We start from the raw sequence: 22,910 nt of genomic DNA, 5'->3' as shown, positions 1-22,910 counted from the left end.
ATGTGAAAGTAAATTACTTGTTACTTACCCGAGTCCGGAGCTCTCCAGGAGCATTCGCAGATTTGCCCCGCAGCGTGTCGGATGCCGCAAAATATTACCAGGCCAAGGAGGGAAGCTCGATGGAGAAGTTGTTCTGGTCTCAGTATACTGGTGTCGGCATTCTGGGAACGGGGGTCCCCAGACTTGCCTGCCTACGGCCTGCGGCGTGGCTCAAAAGGGGGCCCAGCACGGCCCATCTTCATCAACACAAGACTCAAGACCCTCGCGAGGGGCCAAGCCTCGCGGGGCGGACGACGTGGAGCTTCCTCAGGCACGGCCTCGTCAGGCTGGCTCACGAGGAGGCAGAGAAATCAAGGCGGGGTACCTCGCGAGGTGCCCGTGACGCAAGCCATGACGACTCGGGGTGCCAGCCGGGTGCCAGCCCGCGCAGCGTCCTCCTTTCCTCTTTGGTGCAAAGGGGGCAAGCGCAGCCACGGAGTACCGAGGCATTAGGCAAAGGTTGCCATTTCGGTGCAACGATTCCAGGACCGGGAGGACTACGAGACGGAGGTCACCGTGGAGCCCAAGACGGCGTCATCACCAGAGCTTTGTGCAGGCGAAGACTACTTTTGTCAGGATAGCTGATACTTGTTGTCCCCCTTCAAATTAGCCCGCCATTGTTGGCTCCCTTCCCGCTCAATATTTGGGAAGAGGACCAGGGCCTCTATAAATAGGACCAGCCGCCCACAGAGCGGGGGGTTGGGGAAAAAGAGTTGGTCAGAAGAAAGGAAGGAGAGGCGGGCGAGTAAGAGGAAGGCAGTGAGTGAGAGAGAGAGAGAGAGAAAGAGAAAGGTGGCTGAACTCCTCCCAGCAGTTCATCGCCCCATCCAAGAACAGACCCTCGCGAGGCTGTTCTTCTTTGTATTGCTCATCATCATCAGCCCCAAGAGGAAATCCACCCACCACACACTGGAGTAGGGTATAACACCACAACGGTGGCCTGAACCAGTATAAACCTTGTGTCTCTTGTGCAGTTCTTTCAGTAGTCTAGATCTTTGCGAGACGGAGAGGTAGAAGGCGTAATCTCCGCGCACACCCCAGTGTTCGAACCTTAAGGGTCTGCCAGAACCCGAAATCCGACATTTGGCACGCCAGGTAGGGGTGCGCCAGAGTTCGTCTTCCACCGCACCGTTCTCCTCCGACCGTCGCGTCCATGTCCGACGCTCGTCGAGCCCACGCCGAGCGCCGGGCCGCCGTCACTTCCCGCGTCGCCCAGACGGCGCCCGTCGGCAAACGTCCTCATCGTTCCCCGTCGCCTGCCATCAAAGCCACCACCTGCCCGGCGGGGGGCGAGCAGCAAGCGTCATCTCAGCATCCATCCGTGCGGCAAGACGGCCACACTGCTACTCCATCGCTCGCACCAGCTGGTTCTTCGTCCCGCACGCTCCGCGCACCCTTGGAGGCTCGAGCTGCACTCGTCGCGGCAAACGAGCTCCTGCGCTACCGCCCCGTCAACGACGTCTATGAAGAATGGCTCGACCGCGTCGCCGAGCTCGTCCACGCCGCGGGGGGCTCTCCCGCGCCGTCCATTCCGCTGTGCCACACCCCGCCCCGCGCGGGCAATGAAGCTCCAGAGGCGTACCAGCCGCCTCCTCTCCAAGAAGACGCCATGGATCCAAAGCGCGTGGCCCCTGGGCAGAACCCGCTCCGTCAGGTGCCAGCGCAGCAAGAACGGAGCTGCCAAGAAGTCCCTCGCCCGCAGGGAGCTGCCCGGGCGCTCCCTGCTCCGGCACGCCGCGACCCTGCTCCAGCTCCGGCGCACCAAGACCCCGCGCTGCTCCTAGCTGCAGCGCGTGGGGACCCTCAAGACCGAGCTCTCCACCAGCCGAAGCCTTTCGTGGCCACCGCAGGCTGTCGTGCCTACACCACCGAGCTGCGTAGCGTCGCGTGGCCCGGCAAGTTCAAGCCAGATCCGCCTCCTCATTTTGACGGCACGACTGACCCTGCCGAGTTCCTCCAGCTCTATGAGCTGGGCATCGAAGCTGCCAGCGGGGACGAGAAGGTCATGGCGAACTGGTTTTCCATGGCGCTCAAGGAAGGAGCTCGCACCTGGCTCCTGAATCTGGCTCCAGGCACGATCTCTTCCTGGGACCAGATGCGCACCCGCTTCATCGCCAACTTCCAAGGTACTCACAACCGGCCACCCGCCTTGAGCGACATGCGCCGCATCAAGCAACAACTTGGAGAGACCCTGCAAAAGTACATCCAGCACTTCAACAGCGCGTGCCTCAAGATCCCCAAGGTGTCCGAGGAGGCCATTATCTCGGCCTTCTCCGATGGTGTGCGCGATGTCAAGATGAAGGAGGAGCTGGCGATGCATGAAGACCTGTGCACCTCCCTGGAGCTGTTCAACTTGGCGACCAAGTGCGCCAGGGCTGAGGAGGGACGCCTCTCCCTCCTCGAGCTGCCTGCCGCAGACCCAGAAGAGAATAAGCCCAAGGCCAAGGACGTGAAGCGCAAGGGGGCTACCGTGCTGGCAGCAGAACCAGACACCAAGCGGGGCAAAGATCTGCCTAAGTCCTCCCGGGGCGGCCGGTACTGTGTGTACCATGACCTCCACACCCACGACACCAACGAATGCCAAGAACTCTGCGCCGTGCAAGAAGGAAGGATCGGCCGTCGATCCGAATGCGCCAAACGAGGCTACAGCCAAGGAGGAGGAAGAAACGCAGGACGCTGGGAAGACCGCGGCCCGCGCCAAGGGTGGCGCGATCAACCTCGCGAGCATCGCTGGCTTGACCTGCCTCGCGAGGGGGACTAGAGGGATCAGCCTCGTGAGGATCGCCCACAGGGCAACGCAAGCCTCCCTCAACTACCGCCTCAGCCAAGAAGAAACAAGGACCGCCATCAAGACGAAGGGGCTGGGGGCTTCCAGGAGCCACGTGCAATCGCCGGCGTCCTGGCGGAGCTCAAGCCCCAGCCTCACAATGCATCTTCAAGCAGTTTGCCCGCGAAGTGAATGTAGTCCTCCCCAGACTTGAAGCAACGCGCCCTCTCAGGTGGTCGACCTGCTCCATCACATCCAGCTCAGCGGATCAACTCAAGTGCGCGGCCACAGCCGGGGTCCTCCCGATGCTTTGCTCCCCAGTCATCAGCAATGTACTGGTCACTAGGACCCTCATCGATGGTGGGGCAGGGCTCAACGTCCTATCCGTGGAAACGTTCAACAATCTCCAAGTGCCTTACGACCAGCTTCAGCCAACCAAGCCCTTCTCCGGAGTCACCGACGGCTCCACGGTCCCGATTGGGCAGGTCCGCCTCCCTGTCACCTTCGGGGCACGCGACAACTACGGCACCGAGCTCATCGACTTCGACGTTGCCCATATCCGCCTGCCGTAAAATGCCATCCTCGGGTACCCAGCGCTGGCCAAGTTCATGGCCGTGACTCACCATGGCTACAACGTCCTCAAGATGCCAGGAAGTGGCGGAGTCATCACGGTGCCCTGTGAAGAGAAGGATGCAGTGTGTTCCCTGGAGCGAGCCTTTCAGGCCGCGTCACTGGAAGACCCGGATCATGGAAGCAGGAGGCTTCCCGAGACCACCCCCAAGAAGAAGAAGACATCGTCCGGACCAGCCCATCGGGAGGTGGGCCCCTCAGGGCCCCCATCTGCCCAGGGGGAACCTCCTTCCATCGCATAGGAACGCGCCCGGCGCCCTCCTTAGGCAGGGCTCGGGGGCTCTCCCCTGGAGGGCCACCGACCTGGCCAAGGTCACGAGGGAGGCGCTTGGGCACCACATGGAGGTGTGTTACGAAACACGTTTCCCTCAAGAAGGAGCAAGGCAAGGAAGGTCAGACCCGCAGGAGTTCGTCGACGAGGCCATTCAAGAACTACAGGAATCAAGAATCATGAGGGGTTGCCGCCGTCTACCTGCTGCAGCTCCCCATCCAGGCGAGGATGGTAGGCTGCGCGTCTGCATTGACGTACCAGGGCTCAACCAAGTCGCTACGATGGAGCGCCTCTGGCCCTCGCGAGTGGGGCGCTGCGGGGGTCCGCCCCACAGCTACGTTCGCATGCCTTACGGCTTGCCGAGCGCGGTTGCCACGTGCCAGCGCCTCCCGAGGGGCATCATGGAGGCTCAAGAAGACAGGCGTTCCGCAGCCTTGGCGGAGATGGAGATGATTCGTGAAGAGCTACCAGTGCCTCCGGAGCCTCCCGAGGCCCCTGGGCCTGGGTGCTCGTGAGAATCGGCTTCCGCAGCCCACCGAGTCTGCTGCACCAACACCCCTCTCACCCTCGACACATTCAGGTGACATCTTACAAGTTTTATTTCCAGCTGGGAGCGCCCTCCCCGAGCTGCATCGTTCCCAGGACGCGTGGGTCCGTCCCTGCGGTATGTATCCCTTTTATTTCATGTCGTTAGCTTGCTTTGTTGGGGGCGCCCCTCGGGCTGCATCATCCCCAAGTCGCTCAGGCCAGGCCCAGCGGCATGTACCTCCCTTGCGTTTATTTCCGGCTATGCATTCGCCCGTCATGCTTGATTACTTGATGCCTGTCCACGGCACCTCTTCTTCTCCATGTCGACCACTTGCACGTTAAAGGGGCGGTACCTAAGCATCGCGACTCAGGGATCTTACTGGCTCTCCAGCCCTCACCCTCTGGCCACGTCCACGGCATCACGACCTGGCAACCAGTGACGGCTGAGACAAGCTCGAGGGCCGGGACCCGAGGACGTAGAGTGCCGGCATCTAACCAGATTTGCAGGAACACTGCACAAGATAAGGCCCAGTGCCAGGCGCAACCCGCCTAGAGGTAGGGCCCCGTGAGTACCGCACTGGCTCACGGGTGCCCAGATACACCTCACCTAGCCCTACCGTGCCGGCCACGTGTCAGGGTGGGGCTGTACACGCCCCGGGGGCTCCTCCCGGAGGGGAGCCGCCTCCCACGTACCAGTGGAAGCACCATGCTCCGCGCTGGCTGACGACACTGCCGAGGAGCGGCTATGCCCGTACACATGCGGAAGCGCTATGCTCCGCGCTGGTGATAAATAACTGAGGGTGGCCCCCGGGCCGCATCAACCTCAGGGAGCCCAGAGCTCAGTGTCTAGCCTCATCGCAACGCCTCCCCTCGGGAGCGCCGCGCGAGGGGGCTGGGCACGGGGGCTGCGCCTGGGTCATGCCCAGACGTACGCCACCCAGCCAGGCCCCTCGGGCCTGGTTCGCCGCGCGTCTCTCCCCGAGCGGAGCCAAGGTATGAAGGCCATTTGAGCGTCAAGGGGGACCCCTGAGCATCGCGACTCAGGGGCCTAACTGGTCCAGTAGCCCCTCACTCCCTAGTTCCGAAAGGCTAGCGCTGGGTGAGGCACGCGCGGGGCCGGGCTCTGCAGACGTAGAACGGTGGTCCCACTTGCATCTCACCTCATCACTTGCTGTTTGCGCGTCAAGGGGGACTCCTGAGCATCGCGACTCAGGAGCCTAACTGGCTTCATAGCCCCTTACTCCTTTGGTCCCGTCCTGGTTTCTGGTCGGGGCTAATGCTGGGTGAGGTACGCGCGGAGTCGGGCTCTGCAGACGTAAAACGGAAGATCCACCTACATCACACCTCCCTACTTGCTGTTTGTGCGCCAAGGGGGACTCCTGAGCATCGCGACTCTGGAGCCTAACTATCTCCGTAGCCCCTCACTCCTTTGGTCCCGTCCTGGTTTCCGGTCGGGGCTGATGCTGGGTGAGGTACGCGCGGGGCTGGGCTCTACCGGCGTAGAACACAAGCAAGTAGGGAAGAAAAGCATAAAATCCAAGGAACTTAAAAGCAAATATTACAGTCCATATTGTCGTCTCAATACCAAACACGAGTTTAAATGCCTCCCCGAGGCATGATGCATGTGCAGGAATTAAAAGCAGGACAGGAGCAGTAGCGGAGTCACTTGGCGGCAGTGGGCAAAGGCACCACAGGAGTCACTTGGGCCATGGGGGTTGAGCTCGCCCCAGCCAGCTCGGCCAGGCCTCGCGAGGACGACCGGGCAGGAGAAGCCTGCGCGCCACGGTCACCCCCCCTCCACAAGCGGAGGCGCTGCCGCGGAAGGAGCCTCAGGAGCCCCCCTTCGGCTTCTTTGCCGCGGGCGCCAGTCTATCCAAGAGATGCGAACGTCAAGCCTTGGCAGCGGAACAAGAAATGAAGACAAGGGTCAAGCACTTACGGGTCATCGCCGGTGAGCTCGGGCAGCCTCCGGCCAAACTTGAAGCCTGACAGCCGGCTGGAAGGGTCAACCTCGGAAGCAGAAGGCGCGTCTGCAGACTGCCTCGGGGCAGGGGCAGACCCGCGGAGATCAGCCCGGTCCTGTCCTTCTTCGGGATCAGGGGCAGGCTCCCGCCGACCTGCTCGTCTCCATCCTCGTCATCATCGCTCGAAGAAAGGCGAAGACTGCGGGGTCTGCGCCGGGGGAGGGGAGCCCTCGACTCTCCGTCGGTCGCCTCGGAGTCAGGCCCCTTTTCCCGCTCCTCTTCGTCCTCCTCTTTGCTGGAGTCGCCGGAGGGCACGTCCACCAGTCCCTCGGAAGCCGCCATGGGCACGAGCCCGTCCCCGCTAAAAACGGGCATGGACTCCACCAGCCGCTCCCAGTCGTCGTGAAGGAACAAGGGCTTGGGAGCGCCCTCCAACCTTGCCACCTCGCCCCTGACCAGAGATTGGAGGACCGTGGCCAGATCTTCGCCGCACAAGGCCGTGGGGCTCGGATGAGGCCTCCACATCGGAGGTGAGTACTGCCGAAGTGGAGCCAGCTGGTGCTCCAGGAACTCCCTCAGCAGCAACGCACTGCTCAACTTCGCCGCCGCCGTGCTGACCGGCCTCAGGTCCACGTCCATCTTCTCCAACACCAGTTTCACGCGGGGGTCTGTGAGCTCCGCCCGGCACCAGTCGCTGGAGCTCGCGGGCTGCTCCACGGGCAGGATCAGCCGAGGGTGGATGCACCGGGCATCTACCAAGACCCACTTGCTCCTGAAGCCCTCAATCCTCTTCCCAGGATTCGAGATGGCAATGGTACCGCCATACGCGACGAAGCTTGCGCACGCGGAAGGGGAACTGCGAGAGACCCGGAGGGAGAAGTAGTGGCGTAGCAAGGCCACTGAAGGCTGCACCCCTACGTGGGCCTCGCAGTAATAAGCGAAGATCGCCAGGAGAAGGAAGGAGTTGGGGTGGAGATGCAGAGCCTGCAAGTTGTAATGGCGGAGGACAGAGAAGAAAAACTCGGAGAAGGGAGGCACCAGGCCCGCAGCAATGGAGCTTACAAAGAGAGGGTAAAAGGCGCTCCCTCGGCCCTCAGGAGTGGCGGAGCCAGCCTTGAACACTTGCACCCCGTTGATGCCCTACACCGCCGCCATCCGGCGCAGTCGGGCGAGGCCCGCCTCGGACACGCTCGGCAAGTCCAGAGCAGGAGAGTACCAAGCTTCGGCCAGAGACTGACGAGGCGCCATGGCTTCCTAGGTCACGCGGCCGGAGTAGATCTGGAAATTTGGAGGAAGAAGGGGGAGGCGCAAGAAAGGGGATCTAAGCAGCAACCGAAGAAAGCAAAAGGTAAAGTCTGGGCAGATGTCGCTCCTTTATCAACCTGCGCGGTTGCTGAAGCACTTGCGTCCAATCAACTGCCACGTGGCGGCCAAGGCCGCAGGCTGTTAGGGCCCACGGCGCTTCGCACTTGCCCTTCCGCCTCCCTCCACGGCCAAGTCCGGGCGCGCCTTGGGCTCGGGGGCTACTGTCGGCGTTCTAGGAACGGGGGTCCCCAAACTTGCCTGCCTGTGGCCTGCGGCGTGGCTCAAAAGGGGGCCCAGCACGGCCCATCTTCATCAACACAAGACTCAAGACCCTCGCGAGGGGCCAAGCCTCGCGGGGCGGACGACGTGGAGCTTCCTCAGGCGCGGCCTCGTCAGGCTGGCTCACGAGGAGGCGGAGATATCAAGGCGGGGTACCTCGCGAGGTGCCCGTGACGCAAGCCATGATGACTCGGGGCGCCAGGCGGGTGCCAGCCCGCGCAGCGTCCTCCTTTCCTCTTTGGTGCAAAGGGGGCAAGCGCAGCCGCGGAGTACCGAGGCATCAGGCAAAGGTTGCCATTTCGGTGCAACGAGGCCAGGACCAGGAAGACTACGAGATGGAGGTCACCGTGGAGCCCAAGACGGCGTCATCACCAGAGCTTTGTGCAGGCGAAGACTACTTTTGTCAGGATAGCTGATACTTGCCGTCCCCCTTCAAATTAGCCCGCCATTGTTGGCTCCCTTCCCGCTCAATATTTGGGAAGAGGACCAGGGCCTCTATAAATTGGACCAGCCGCCCACAGAGCGGGGGGTTGGGGAAAAAGAGTTGGTCGGAAGAAAGGAAGGAGAGGCGGGCGAGTAAGAGGAAGGCAGTGAGTGAGAGAGAGAGAGAGAGAAAGAGAAAGGTGGCTGAACTCCTCCCAGCAGTTCATCGCCCCATCCAAGAACAGACCCTCGCGAGGCTGTTCTTCTTTGTATTGCTCATCATCATCAGCCCCAAGAGGCAATCCACCCACCACACACTAGAGTAGGGTATTACACCACAACGGTGGCCTGAACCAGTATAAACCTTGTGTCTCTTGTGCGGTTCTTTCAGTAGTCTAGATCTTTGCGAGAGGGAGAGGTAGAAGGCATAATCTCCGCGTGCACCCCAGTGTTCGAACCTTAAGGGTCTGCCGGAACCCAAAATCCGACAACTGGGACCGAACACCCAATGCCTATGAGCGACCAGCTAAAGCAACTAGTGGAGCTACACAAGGCGGCCGAACAGGCCATGAAGGGCTTTAAAGTCCGGATGTGGCCTGGCGACTCCCTTCCCAATAGCTACTTTGGCCTGGTGACGCGGCTTGTGGATGCCTGCTCGCGGCTGGAAGTCATCAAGCGGTCCGTCTGTATTGAAGGTGCCCGCCGGGCTTTTGCCCGTGCAAAGGTGCACTGGGCCCAGATGGACGCCAAGAAGCTGGTGAAGGAGGGGCCGCCGCAGGGCAAGGAGCATCGCCACCATGAAATGTATTATGAGGGTGTCCTAAAGGGTGCCCATCTTGTGGCGGATGAGTGTGCGAATGATGTAGTTTTTGAATGAACTTGCTCGTGTGATCCTGTATTATGAAAACTTGTTCATATGCGCTATGCAACGCTTGTTTCAATTTAAAATATTACCTTCTGCGTAGTTGTTTATCAAATCTGAGAGATGGCCAGTCGTCGGCTTCTACCCCCATGCCACGAGTGCTGGGGTGTTCGGGATAAACCTGAGCACTCTCTTTCCCATTTTTGGGTCCTTCGAGGGAGGTGCTCAGCGCAACGAAGTATGCAATGCTTTAGCACTCTCACTTAGCCATAGAAGTCTACAATTTTAAATTTTGGCGAAGCCCCTAGTATTCGGAAGGCCGAATTCGGGGTGCTATACACGCCTTAAGCCGGACAAAGCCGACTGCTTGCTCTAAGCGGCATAAGTCTTTAGGGACTCGAGACCTCTCGAACAGCGACCAGCTCTCGCCTTATCATGACAGTCAGTTTTAGCTTTCTCTACTGAGGTGCTTAGCCCAGATGAACCGGGGCACAATCCCAATAGTTCTCCCAGTGCTACCTTAGCCGATATAGCGGAACGTAAGGTACCAAAACATGGGAGCCGGGCAAACCCAACTATTGACCCAAGACATGATTCGGAGCTGATGCATATAATGCTATAAGTTCAGGGTGCCGCACTGTCGAAAGTGTTCGGACTTCTCATGCCGCATTATGGGGTATGCTTAAGCCCCTGGCGTATTGGCCATACCAGAGTGTACGGGTGGTGGATGTCATGAATAAACATATATATATAAAGGAAGAATAGAGAATGCGATAATAGCCTAGTGCTATCACTACTAGGAAAAGGCCTACTAATGGCGCACTGGTTTTGCCTACTAATGGCGCATTACCAGTGCGCCATTAGTAGCACGCCACTAGTATATCTTACTAATGGCGCACCACAGGTGCGCCATTAGTATCTTGTATACTAATGGCGCACCAACTAGTGCGCCATTAGTATGTAACAGCATGCGCCATTAGTGTGCCTCCCAGGGGGCCATACGTAAGCATGGCTTTGTCATACTAATGGCGCATTCTCTGTTGATGCGCCATTAGTATCCTTTGGCATACTAATGGCGCACCTAGTGGTGATGCGCCATTAGTATGAATATTTGGTTTTTTTTCCTTTTGTGATTTTTGCGCAGGTTACAAAATATATTATTAGACAGAATATAAAATATATTATTAGACAGAATATAGACAGAAGCACACAGCAACATCAGATTCATCGAATACAATAGAAGATTAGTCTCCGTATACAATTCATCATATTAGTCTCTGAATTCAAAAGACCGAACAAAGATAAAACATTGCAAGTCTCAAGACCGCGAGTATCGAGTTTGTCTTCACATTACAAGTCGATATCGATCATCTAAACTACCATCACATAGAAGAGAGCTGTGGTCATCACGATGAGCATCATCGTGATCAAACTAGTCTTCATCCGGTTCCTCCAACGCTCCCTCCTCTCTCCCGCTAGATAGCGGGCGTATCAAGATTTGGCCTCCGCCCTAGTGGTGTACCCTTTGTAACTATTACCGCTGAAACAGTGAACCTGTCTCCGACACTCCTCCCAGTCGTCGTAGACTCCGAGAACCTTACCCTTGTACACGACATACGACGGCATCTCTATGCACAAGCCAAACAACAGACAATACATAAGCAATATGTAAGTATGCAACAAAAGGATCGGAAGAGAAAAGCATGACATTAATAGCACGATTCATGAATATCATCGATTACATCTAAGTTGAACGACTGTCCAAACCAAAGAGACATACGAATTCATTAAAGTATAATTACAACATGAGCCAATCAATGTTTCAGAACTACACATCACTACTTTCGACTCGACTCATCGGATAGGCACGTGGATGAAGCCGCCGTCTATCGTGATGGTCATGAAATTGCGGTCGTTGTCACCCTGCATTTGTAGCATTTCATCTATCTCACTGTTGGACGGTTGATATCTGAGGAAGAACTGCCCCGAGGTATGAAGGACATCTTGATGGATGATGTTCGCAAACTCCAACTGGATGCGAAAGAATTCTTGTCTGAGGTCCGCGTCCTGGACTGCCGACAAGCTCGCGGCCCAATCTTTGAGATTATCTGGTAGCAGAAGTTGATCAAATTCTGGTGCCCTTGACTTACTAGTATTTATCTCTTATGTCTGATTAATGTGCTTTGAGTCCAGAAGCAAAGACTCTACAGTGAAATGAAAAAAAACCTTAGAAATATATTTATGATAACTCTAAATGGATCAGAAGGTGCAGATGCACTTGTAAAAAAAAGTATGCATTTGCAGCAGCTTTGTTCTGATTATGACACCATTCTGTTAAGAAGGAAAAATAACATTATCATCCCAATTCATGGTTGACCAGTTCAGAACTAATGCACATTGACCACATAATATTATTTTGCAACCACTCAGTTTGTCCTTGACTGGGACACTTGAAGCACAAAACAACTAATGCAGAGCTAGGTCTACTTTGGTTCTGACAGATCACATCCTGGTGCATATGTGGGGTTTTTTACTTAGAAAATACAAAACTTCTATTATTGTTTTTATTTTTAACCAGAGCCTAACCATCTCTACAGTTTAAAAACTAATTCAGATAATCACTAATCAAGAAGATTGGTGATACATATGATGGAATTGTCAGTTTAGTGTTCCACTATGATGCATTGGTTCACCTGTGATTTCCTGATGGCACTGGCCATACCTTTGGTCATTTTCGTTGTAAATATTCCAGAGTTTGACTGCAACGATGCTTAAACAGCAAGCTATTATCTTACTGATCTTGTACATATCTCCAAGTCTCTTGGGATCTTATCCAATATTTTCTAAATGAGGCGATAGCTAAGGAAAAGTAGTTCAGGCTTCTTGCTCCAGCTGGCAGACAAGTTAATGTAGAACTCTATTTTTTTCTTAGCTGGCACAAGTTTGTCTAGTGTGAACCTCAACTAATAAAATTGTTGTGTGTTAGGACCATACACTAGAAAGCCTCACTGTCTGGCTTTCAAACTGTTAACCTGTTGTACTGTAAGTATAAAAGATAACAAACTAACATATGGAGATTGTGAGAGAACCTAGAAAAATGCACTCCTCTTGTAGTGATGCACAAACTAGAAACTATATACCAAACACACAAATAGAAACCTAGCTCCGGGAACTAGAGTAGCATATTCAGTAAATCAACTTGTAGTGGGAAGTACAGCAAGTTAAATCAAGTAGTCAAAGACAATAGGATTAGTGTACTGAACCACGGAGCAGAGGTGGAGCGGAGACCGGAGTTGAGGTGGCCGGAGTGGAGGAAGACGATGGCGACCCGAGGAAGAGGACGAGGTGGATCCGGTGATGTGCGGCTCCTCGGCGATGGCGGATCCAGTGCAGTCCCCCTCCTGGATCGGCTGCGACGCGAACAAGGACACTGTTACTGCTCTGCTCTGCTCTTCTCTATGTAGCAAATCGACAATAGCCAAGAACAGAAATTCCCAGCGGTGAGGTCCCGATGCGTAGCGCCGACGAGATGGCGGACCCGGCCTTGCTCCGCAGCCACGGCAGGAAAGCACCGTCCTCCTTCACCTGCGGGGCGGCAAATTTGATTCCATCGACATTCAGCAAAGGGGTGGGGGGACGGGGGGATTTCTTCCTCTCTTTCTTTGCTTGCGGTGAACCCTAGCTAGCCCAGATAGCTCACCTTGGGGATGGCTGCGAGGGGAGCCGGAGCGGGTGTGGAGCGGGCGCGGGGGAGCCGGAGTGGGTGTGGAGCAGGCGCGGGGGTCGTTGGAGCGGGCCGGGGGTCGTCGGAGTGGGTGTGGTGGCGGGGGAGGGAAGGGGGATCTCGCGAGGGAGAGGGAAGGGGGGATCGGGCGAAGGGGTATCCAGCTAGACATTATAGCAATGGCGCACCACCCTCTGGTGCGCCATTAGTATTTTTTTTCTGATAGCAATGGCGCACCCTCCTCTGGTGCGCCATTAGTAATTTTTTTTTCTGACAGCAATGGCGCACCCTCCTCTGGTGCGCCATTAGTAACATTTTTTTTCATTATTTCTTGTTGCATCTAATAATTTGTTTTTTTATCAAATTTGTTATTTTCATGAGGACTAGAACAGAAGATATCATCAAATATCATCAATTTTTTTTGAAAATATCTTCAAAAAGTGGGGGAGGGTGCGGGTGTCGGCGGCGGTGGTGGAGCGGGCCGGGGGAAGGTGCGGGGTGTCGGCGGCGGCAGTGGAGCGAGGGAGGGTGCGGTGGGTCGTCGGCGGCGGTGGAGTGGGGGAGGGTGCCGGGGGTCGGCAGCGGCGGTGGAGCGGGGGAAAAATATTGAATATGAAAAAATATCATCAAATTTGAAAAAATATTCATGAATTCAAAAAGTGCCCATGAAATATTCATGATATCAAAAAGTGCCCGAGAAATGAAGGCTACAATTTAAATACAATCGATCTTAGCTAGCTATCTGTTCACAATCTTCTTGCCCTTCTTTTTCGCAAATGGAGTTCTTCCGTGGAACGGACATCCTTTAGGTAGGGTGGTCCTGCTTCTTCTTTTGGTGTATGCTGCTACTTCATCGTCGTCGTCATGTTCGATCTTCGGGTCGCCGTACTTGTCGAAGTCTTGCTCATTGGCTACTCCATCCATTCCGATGATCTTCCTTTTTCCTCTCCTCACGACAACACGACTGGGCTTTGACGGATCGGTAATGAAGAAGCATTGGTCCACTTGTGAAGCCAGTACCCATGGCTCATTTTTCGCGGTGACGTTTGCGCCCGCGGTCTTGGATTTGGCTTCGGGTATAACCATGGTGGTGAAATACCACTCTTCTTTTAGGACGCTCTTGGCCCATCTGACATGGAACATCGGGACCTTCTCTCCAGCGTAGCTCAGCTCCCAGATCTCCTCGATCCTTCTGTAGTATCTGTCCTTGTCGTTACCCCAGAGTTCTGATAACCATCGCTCTTCATGTCCTTGTCCTTGGTGTAGAATGTGTAGCCATTGATATCGTACGCCTCATAGGTCATCAGGTTGTGCTCGACGCCCTGTGACAAGGCGAATATGAGTTGTTCTTCCGCGGAAGAATCCTCATGTAAAGGGTACGACAGAAGCTTCTGCTTGAACCAACGCGTGAAACATGAGTTGTGCTCTTTGAGTATATCTCCATCCGTCCTCTGTTGGCCTCGGTCATTGTACGTCTCCTCAATAAAGGTTTTGTGCTCTACCACCCAAGGATCGACCACGTCTATGTGTTGTAGCGCGACTAGGTTTGCTCTTTCAAAGTCGGCGAGTCGACCCTCGAAGTCGACATGCATTTCGCGGAGACCCTCATGGTGACCCCATCCAGCGATCCTGCCGAGGTGCCTGTTGACGAGCAGACCAATGGGGTTCTCGATGCCTAGATAATTCGTGCAGTAGGAGATGCACTCTTCGGTCAGAAAGCCCCTGGCTATACTTCCCTCTGGACGTGACATGTTGTGAACGTATCCTTTGATGACACCATTCATCCTTTCGAACGGCATCATGCTGTGCAGGAACGTCGGCCTGAGTTGGATGATATCCTCCACGATATGGACCAGCAGATGCACCATAACGTCAAAGAATGCGGGCGGGAAGTACATCTCAAGCTCGCATAGTATCACCACGATCTCTTCCTGTAGCCTTCTGAGTTGCCTCATGCCAATCGACTTCCGAGAGATGACGTCGAAAAAGTTGCATAGGACAAATAGCGTTTCACGGATGTGCGCGTCCATGATCCCACGGATTGCAACTGGAAGTATCTGCGTCATCAGCACGTTACAGTCGTGAGACTTCATCCCGCTGAACTTCTGCTTCGCTGGGTCTAGGTATCTGCTTATCTTCCCCGCGTAACCATAAGGAAGTTTTACTCCTAGGAGGCAGGTGAAAAACTGCTCGATCTCCTCCTGACTTAGAGTGAAGCACGCGGGAGGGTAGTCATTTCCGGTCTTCTTGGCCTTTTTGCCTTTGCGACGACTTTATGTGTCCTTCTTCGCCTCATCATCATCATCATCATCATCATTAGCGTGAAGCTCCTGCCTGATGCCCATTGATTTCAAGTCTGCCCTTGCTTTCGGCCCATCTTTGGTCCTCTCTGGCATGTTGAGAAGGGTACCAAGCAGACTCTCACACACGTTCTTCGTGATATGCATGACATCAAGGCTGTGAGGCACACGGTGGATCTTCCAGTACGGCAAGTCCCAGAAAACAGACCTCGTTTTCCATACCTTCAGCAGTGGCTCTAGCGACTTTCGTTTCTTTCCCGGCTCTGGCGCCTTTTGCTTCTTTCCCGGCAGTGGGCAGTCTTTCCAATTTTTCAACAGCTCGTCTATTTCCTCGCCACTCCTCGTACACGGGTGTTTTCGGGGTTCGGTTTCACCATAGTGAGCTGTGCGGCTCTCATAGGGAAATATTCTTTCTCTGTGGCGTCCCACGTATTAGCTGGCGTTTTCCACAGCGTGTCTAGCTCCTCCTTCAGCAGCCCCAGATATAGATTGATGTCGTTCCCTGGTTGTTTCGGCCCTTCAATTAGCATACTCATGTGAATGTACTTCCTCTTCATGCACAACCAGGGGGGAAGGTTGTACATCCACACAAACACAGGCCAGGTGCTATGTGTGCTTCTCTGGCTGCCAAACGGATTGACTCCATTGGTGCTCGCGCCCAGCACGATGTTCCTTGGATCCTTCCCAAATTCTGGGTATTCGAAGTTCAACGCTTGCCACTGGCTCGCATCCTTAGGGTGACTCAGCATCTTGTCTTTTTTATTTATCTCCGGATCATTTCCATCATCTTCCTGCTTCTTCTCCTCCCTATCCGCGTGCTAACGCAGGAGCTTTGCTACCTTAGGGTCCGCGAAATACCGCTGCGGACGAGGAGTGATCGGAAAGTACCACACCGATTTTCTTCCTCTTCTTGTATCAAGTGACGCCGCACACCGGACATATGGTAGACTCCGCATACTCGTCCCGATAAATGATACAATTGTTCATGCACACATGGTATTTCACGTGCGGTAAATCCAGAGGACACACGATTTTCTTCGCCTCCTCGAAACTGGTCGGGCACTTGATCCCCTTGGGAACACATTCGTGCTAGAATGACATGTTCTCGTCGAAGCATGCGTCCGTCATTTTGTGTTTTACCTTCATCTCCAGAGCCATGAGCGTTACTTTCAGGCGGGTATCCTCGGGCCTGCATCCTTCATACAATGGAGTAACCGCGTCTATCTCCAGTTGATCGAGCTTGGCTTTCTCTCGGGCGGCAGCTCTTGCGTTATCCGTCTGCTTGAGAAGCAGCTCTTGAATATGAGGGTCCTGCACCCAGCCACCATCGTCGTCTGCTCCGGCATCTCCATCTTCATGATCATGCCCTTCGTCTTGATCTTCCTCATCATCATGTACGACATCTTCTACATGATGACTGTGTACAGCATCACCGTCGTGATCATGTCCTGGAGATTCTTCGTCTTCTCGCCCGCCCTCGCCGCGGTGGTACTTGTCTTGTTGCCCTTCCTCATTTCTTGCCCGGCCCCGGCCATGGACGACTTCATAGTCATCTTCATCACCTTGCCACCGATAGCCATCCATGAAACCACGCAAGAGCAGGTGGTCCCGCACCTGCCCGGAATCCGGGTCCACAATAAGGCTCTTGAGCTTGCATATTCGACACGGACATCTTATCTCCGTCTCGTTCTTTTGAAGCATCTCGGCCTTCGCGGAGCTCAAAAACCTATTCACGATGCCTTCAGTCATCGTGCGGACCATGGTCTCCTACGGGGTAGAGCAAAACGATATTTTAGAACCAAGAAAAAAATTTGGCATGACCTTCCCTAAAAATAGGACCAAAAAGAATGCATAGTGACAAAATTCTCGCCGAAACGGAAATGAATCAAAACATTCCGGCAAAATATTGGCAACTATCGCATTTCAAATACCGGTACCTTCAAACAAAAACATATATGCAACACCACAAACACATGCAACACCACAAACATACATAGATCTAGCTAGGCCACAAAAAGTGCATGTGCACGTTGTTGGAGCGAGCTAGGGAGAAAAAAAGTAGATCTACATCATGAAGATAGCTTTCCCCTTACTTACCTATCAAAAAAAGGTAATTTCACCACTTAATTTTGATGAATCTATGGTGGAAATGAGGTGAGGAGGAGGAGGCAGCCGAAAGCTTGGAGAAGGAGGTGGAGGGAATGAAGTGGGGAAAGTGAGTGGGTAAAATATCTTGTTGGGGTCCCAGGTTACTAATGGCGCACCACAAGGAAATGCGCCATTAGTAACCCTGGTTACTAATGGCGCACCTGCAGGTGGTGCGCCATTAGAAGTTTTGCAAAAAAGTAAAAAATATAAATATATATACTAATGGCGCACCGTGTAATAGTGCGCCATTACTAGTTTAAACTAGTAATGGCGCACTGTGAAACGGTGCGCCATTAGTAGTTTTGCAAAAAAAAGAATAAGAAAAAAATTACAGTAATGGCGCACTCTCTGCCTGGTGCGCCATTACTAGTTAGAACTAGTAATGGCGCATTGTCAACCTGATGCGCCATTAGTATGTATGGAAAAATGGAAAAAAAATTAATACTAGTGGCGCACCCTGTTTCTGGTGTGCCATTAGTGTCTTCCACACTAATGGCGCATCACCAACAGGTACGCCGTTAGTATATAGTAGTGGCGCACTACTTCCCTGGTGCGCCATTAGTATCAATCCTATCTATAGCCCTTTTCCTAGTAGTGTATGCATTGTTTATTCAAAAAGGTGCATCGAAGCAGAATGATACAAGTAGTGCGATAAGCAAAAAGTAGGACTATTTGACATGTCCCCTCCAAGGGCAAGCTGAGGAATGGTATTTAAAGCAGGTATTTCACTCGTTATTAGAGACCACCTGGGAGTTCCGTGGTGCAACGTAGCTTTCTGCCTCCTTGGTTGTTGCATCGTGTGTCCGGCAACCGTACTGCCGGACAGGGCTTCCAGAGATTAAAGTCCTGAAAGAGAGAAAAATAACAAAGCGGGAAGCCCCTAGTGCGGTTGAGCCGCGTCTTAGGGCGTACCGTAGTCATGCCCCCCTTCCCACCTGCGCCCATGGTATTTTCAATGCGTAATTATGTACACGTGGCAAGGATTTCGTTGTTTGGCTGGGACTGGGGTGGGGGCTGCATTGCTATGCGAGCTCGGAATGTGCCAGGCGGTCTTGTTGCCGATTACTCCGAGCGCGCTTGAAGGTGTCCAGGTCCTTAATCGCCAAACTGGTGGATTGCCTTAAGAGGCTGCTTTTGCGCTTGTGCTGCGAGGGCCGTAGTGTGCTCCTCCGTACGAAGAGAGCGCTCTGTGTTTCCATTGACTGTGATGACCCCCCAGGTCCTGGAATCTTGATCTTGAGGTATGCATAATGCGGTACCGCATTGAATCTCGCAAATGCGGTTCGCCCGAGCAGTGCATGATAGCCACTGCGGAACGGGACTATATCGAAGATTAACTCCTCGCTTCGGAAGTTATCCAGGAATCCGAAGACCACTTCCAGTGTGACTGAGCCTGTGCAATGGGCCTCTACACCTGGTATGACACCTTTGAAGGTCGTTTTTGTGGGTTTGATCCTTGAGGGGTCTATACCCATTTTGCGCACTGTGTCCTGATAAAGCAGGTTCAGGCTGCTTCCGTCATCCATAAGGACTCGAGTGAGGTGAAATCCGTCAATGATTGGGTCTAGGACCAGTGCGGCAAATCCGCCATGATGGATACTAGTGGGGTGGTCCCTGCGATCAAAGGTGATCGGACAAGAGGACCATGGGTTGAACTTTGGGGCAATTGGCTCCAACGCATATACGTCCCTTAGCGCACGCTTCCGCTCCCTCTTGGGGATGTGGGTTGCGTATATCATGTTCACCGTCTGCACTTGTGGGGGAAACCTCTTCTGTCCTCCGGTGTTCGGCTGCCGAGGCTCCTCCTCGTCATCGCTATGTGACCCCTTATCTTTGTTTTCGGCATTTAACTTGCCGGCCTGCTTGAACACCCAACAATCCCTGTTGGTGTGGTTGGCTGGCTTGTCGGGGGGTGCCGTGTATTTGACACGAGCGATCGAGTATACGGTCCAAACTGGACGGGCCCAGAGTGCTTCTTTTGAATGGCTTTTTCCGCTAACCGGGTTTAGAGCCTTTGAATCCGGCATTGAGTGCCGTATCCTCGGTATTGTCGCTGTTAATGCGACACTTGTGTTTGTTGCGATGTGACCTGCCATTGCCATCCTTGGTTTCCGGAGTACCATGGTTCTTTGATTTGTTATTGCTGCGAGCCAGCCAGCTGTCTTCTCCCGTGCAAAAGCGGGTCATGAGTGTCGTGTGGGATGCCATAGATTTTGGCTTTTCCTGGCCGAGGTGCCGGGCGAGCCACTCGTCGCGGATGTTGTGCTTAAAGGTTGCTAGGGCCTCTACATCCGGACAGTCGATGATTTGATTTTTCTTTGTCTGGAACCGTATCCAGAATTGCATGGCCGATTCTTCTGGCTGCTGAATTATGTGGCTCAAGTCATCGACATCTGGTGGTCGCACATAAGTGCCCTGGAAGTTGTCGAGGAATGCGGCTTCCAGATCTTCCCAACAGCCAATGGATTCTGCTGGTAGGTTGTTGAGCCAATGCCGAGCTGGTCCTTTGAGCTTGAGTGGGAGGTATTTGATGTAGTGTAGATCATCACCGCGGGCCATGTGGATGTGCAAGAGGAAGTCCTCGATCCATACCGCAGGATCTATTGTGCCATCATATGATTCGATATTTACGGGGTTGAAACCCTCTGGGATTTGGTGATCCATTACTTAGTCTATGAAGCATAGGGGGTGTGCAACGCCTCTGTACTGGGCTATATCGCGACGCAGCTCAAATGAGTCTTCTCCGCTGTGTTCGGCCCGGCCGGATTTACTTTTACTGTATCCGGCGTGACGGTTATCGTCTCGCATAGTGGCGCGCCCTCGTGATCCGTAGATCGATCTTGCGTGTTTTGCTTTGTCCTACAATACATCTCGCAGGTCTGGCGTATTTCCCCATGTCTTGACATTTTTATTTGAGTGGCGTCGGGGTGCGGGCTGAGCTTTTGGCTGGAATGCCTCTTTGTCGTGGCCACGAGGTGGCCGATCAGCCGTGTCATACGCTGGAGATGTAGGTTTTGGTGCTTGCTCCTCCAGTCGGGGTAACAACCTGCACTTTGGGTAATTCTTGGAGGAGCGTTCGTGTTTATATTCCTCGGTCGCAAGGACTTCAGTCCATCTGTCAGCTAGCAAATCATGATCAGCTTGAAGCTATTGTTGCTTTTTCTTAAGGCTATTTGCCGTGGCAAGTGTGTGTGTTGCTTTCGAAAACGGATTGGTTTAAGTTGCGACCGTTATTCCAACCTTACATGCGCAACCACTCTACCCTTATATGGGAAAGGGCATTATTGATTACCTAGGCCGATTCTAGCTTGGAGCCCTCATTACTAGTGATGGGGGAGAGTTGGTGCTCTCTCTCGGGACGGGGTCATGCCAGGTAGGGCGGCCAAGAACATTTTTATGGGGCACCGGACACACCGTTGGTACCCCGTGCCACTGGTATGTGATGAATATGGGAGTGAGGCTCCACAATTTTAAGTTGTGAAAGATTGGGCACGGGGGTTACTACCAATCGAGTGGACTCCATGTTAGTGTCGTCTAGGGAAAGATAGTGATCGGGTGCTTACCCCGGGTACTTGAGGTACTGCGGGTCATGGATGACACGGAAGTTCCCCGGATCCTGTGGGTAAAGTGTGCAACCTCTGCAGAGTGCAAAACTATTCGAATAGCCGTGTCCATGGTCAAGGACAGTTGGGTAACCGCTCTTGGGCTACGTCCACTTGTTTACAAACTAGTGTCTGTGGGAAGTACTTCTTGGGTCAAGTCAAAGGACTTTACATGAATGAGTTGGGTTGGAGCCCACTCCCTTTATGTTGATATCTGTAACCAACCCCTATGGTTACTTGAATTCATGCGATGCATGGTTTACTTGTTATTGAACATGTCATAACACAACAAAAATTAGCTTTCTGCAAAAATTTACCTATGTCATGCATTGTTGTATATTGAGCCAAAACATTGGTTGCTTGCGAGTACATTCAAAGTACTCATTGGCTTGCCACTGGTTATTTAATTGGCCAGGCATGGAAGAACCGGAGTTCGAAGAAGAGTTCTTTGGAGACGAACATGCGAACTAGGACGTTTCGCAGTCAGAATGCCTGTAGGGTTAAGGCAGATGGCATGGGTTCTACTTATCAACGAAGATTTCCGCTGCTTAAGTTTATTTGATATTCAACCCTTGTGGCTTTATCTATGTAAGACTTGACCATAATGGTCATAATTTGTGTAAGACGGTATGTATGGATGTAAGACTGTTGTTATTCAGCTTCTGTGTGTTCAGTGAGCATTGATATTTGGGATCACTGTACACGTGCATTCGGTGATCACGACTTATGAGTCGTGGTCCCCACAGAGCTAGTATCAGAGCCATCCTGACTGTAGGAAGCCTTAGTTAGCATGGACGTTAGTTAGCTTGAGACCATCTAAACTTCTCTTCTTTTCTAAAGCTTACCCCACCCAAGATATATTTCCCTTATTGACCTCTCCCATTCAACCTTTGTAGATGGCTGTCGTACCCGAAGACTTCCTGACCACCGGATTTCACGTGCTTCTCGAGGATAGCCTCAAGAAGTGCCAGTTTCATCGAGCCCCCATTTTCACCTACCATGAGCATTGGATCAATGACACCGAGACGGAGTATCATGTGGAAGTGATCGTGAAGGCTAATGACTCTCCAACAAGCTGGTTCTTCGAGGGACCCCAGATGGCAACACTGGTTCTTGCCATCGAGACGGCAACCCTCAAGGCACTCACCCGCCTCCAAGACCTTCTTCCAGAGATGGCAGACGAGTTGGCAACCCGCTTCTTTCCTTATCGGAAGGAAGGTGAGGATGAGAGCAGTGCACCAACTCCACCATTAGAAGAAGGACTTCCACTCCGATTCCAAACCTACTTCAGCCTTTGTGTAGATAGTTTGGCACAACACTTGGCCTCGGAATCAATGGAGATCTGAAAGGAACTTCATGAGACCAAGGCACTTCTTCGCCAAGCACAAGGGAAGACGGATAGGATCAAGAAGGAAGGTGCTCCCCCTGGTCAGCCCGCGATCGCATACTGAGGCAGAAGACCCCCAAAGGATGGGGAACCACCACATCAGCACCGCATGGGCGCAAGGGATTACCGCAAGCTCTTCACACCACCGGAAAAGCAACGCCGTGTTGAGCTCCTCCACTCCCCCACCCCTTCGAGCAATGAAGGAAGTCAGGCCACCGATGACGAGGAGGAAGAACTAGAAGAGCCAGACTACGCGACCGAGCATTCCACCACTTAGGCATCATTTGCAACCCGGATATGCCCGTTAGTAACCCCTACGGTAGGATAGGTCCTGTACCCCTATGTGAAGTCGAGTCCTTGAAATGGTTCATATGAAGCCATGTAGTGTTGTGTTTGATGGATGTCGTGCTTTCCTACGGGAACTTGTAAGCGACTACATCACCCATTTGGATTTTAATGAATGTTTTTGGCCTTTTGGCCCTTGCATGAAAACAATTAGTGTCATACCAACCCCCTTACAAGGCATCCCATCTATATTTCTTTCCCCATCTTTCCCAATCATGAGACCTTGACAGCTCCAACAGGATGCCTGTTGTAACTCGTACTGGTACCTCTACCCTACATCAAGAAGCCGGAGGTTCAGCCGGAGCAGAAGCTAGTCAGGACCAACCACAAGGACAA

This window comes from Triticum urartu, chromosome 3A, assembly GCF_056163025.1.
Source record: "Triticum urartu cultivar PI428250 chromosome 3A, HENAU_Tu73, whole genome shotgun sequence".
NCBI classification, from domain to species: Eukaryota; Viridiplantae; Streptophyta; class Magnoliopsida; order Poales; family Poaceae; genus Triticum; species Triticum urartu.
Note: the sequence above shows the minus strand (reverse complement) of the source record.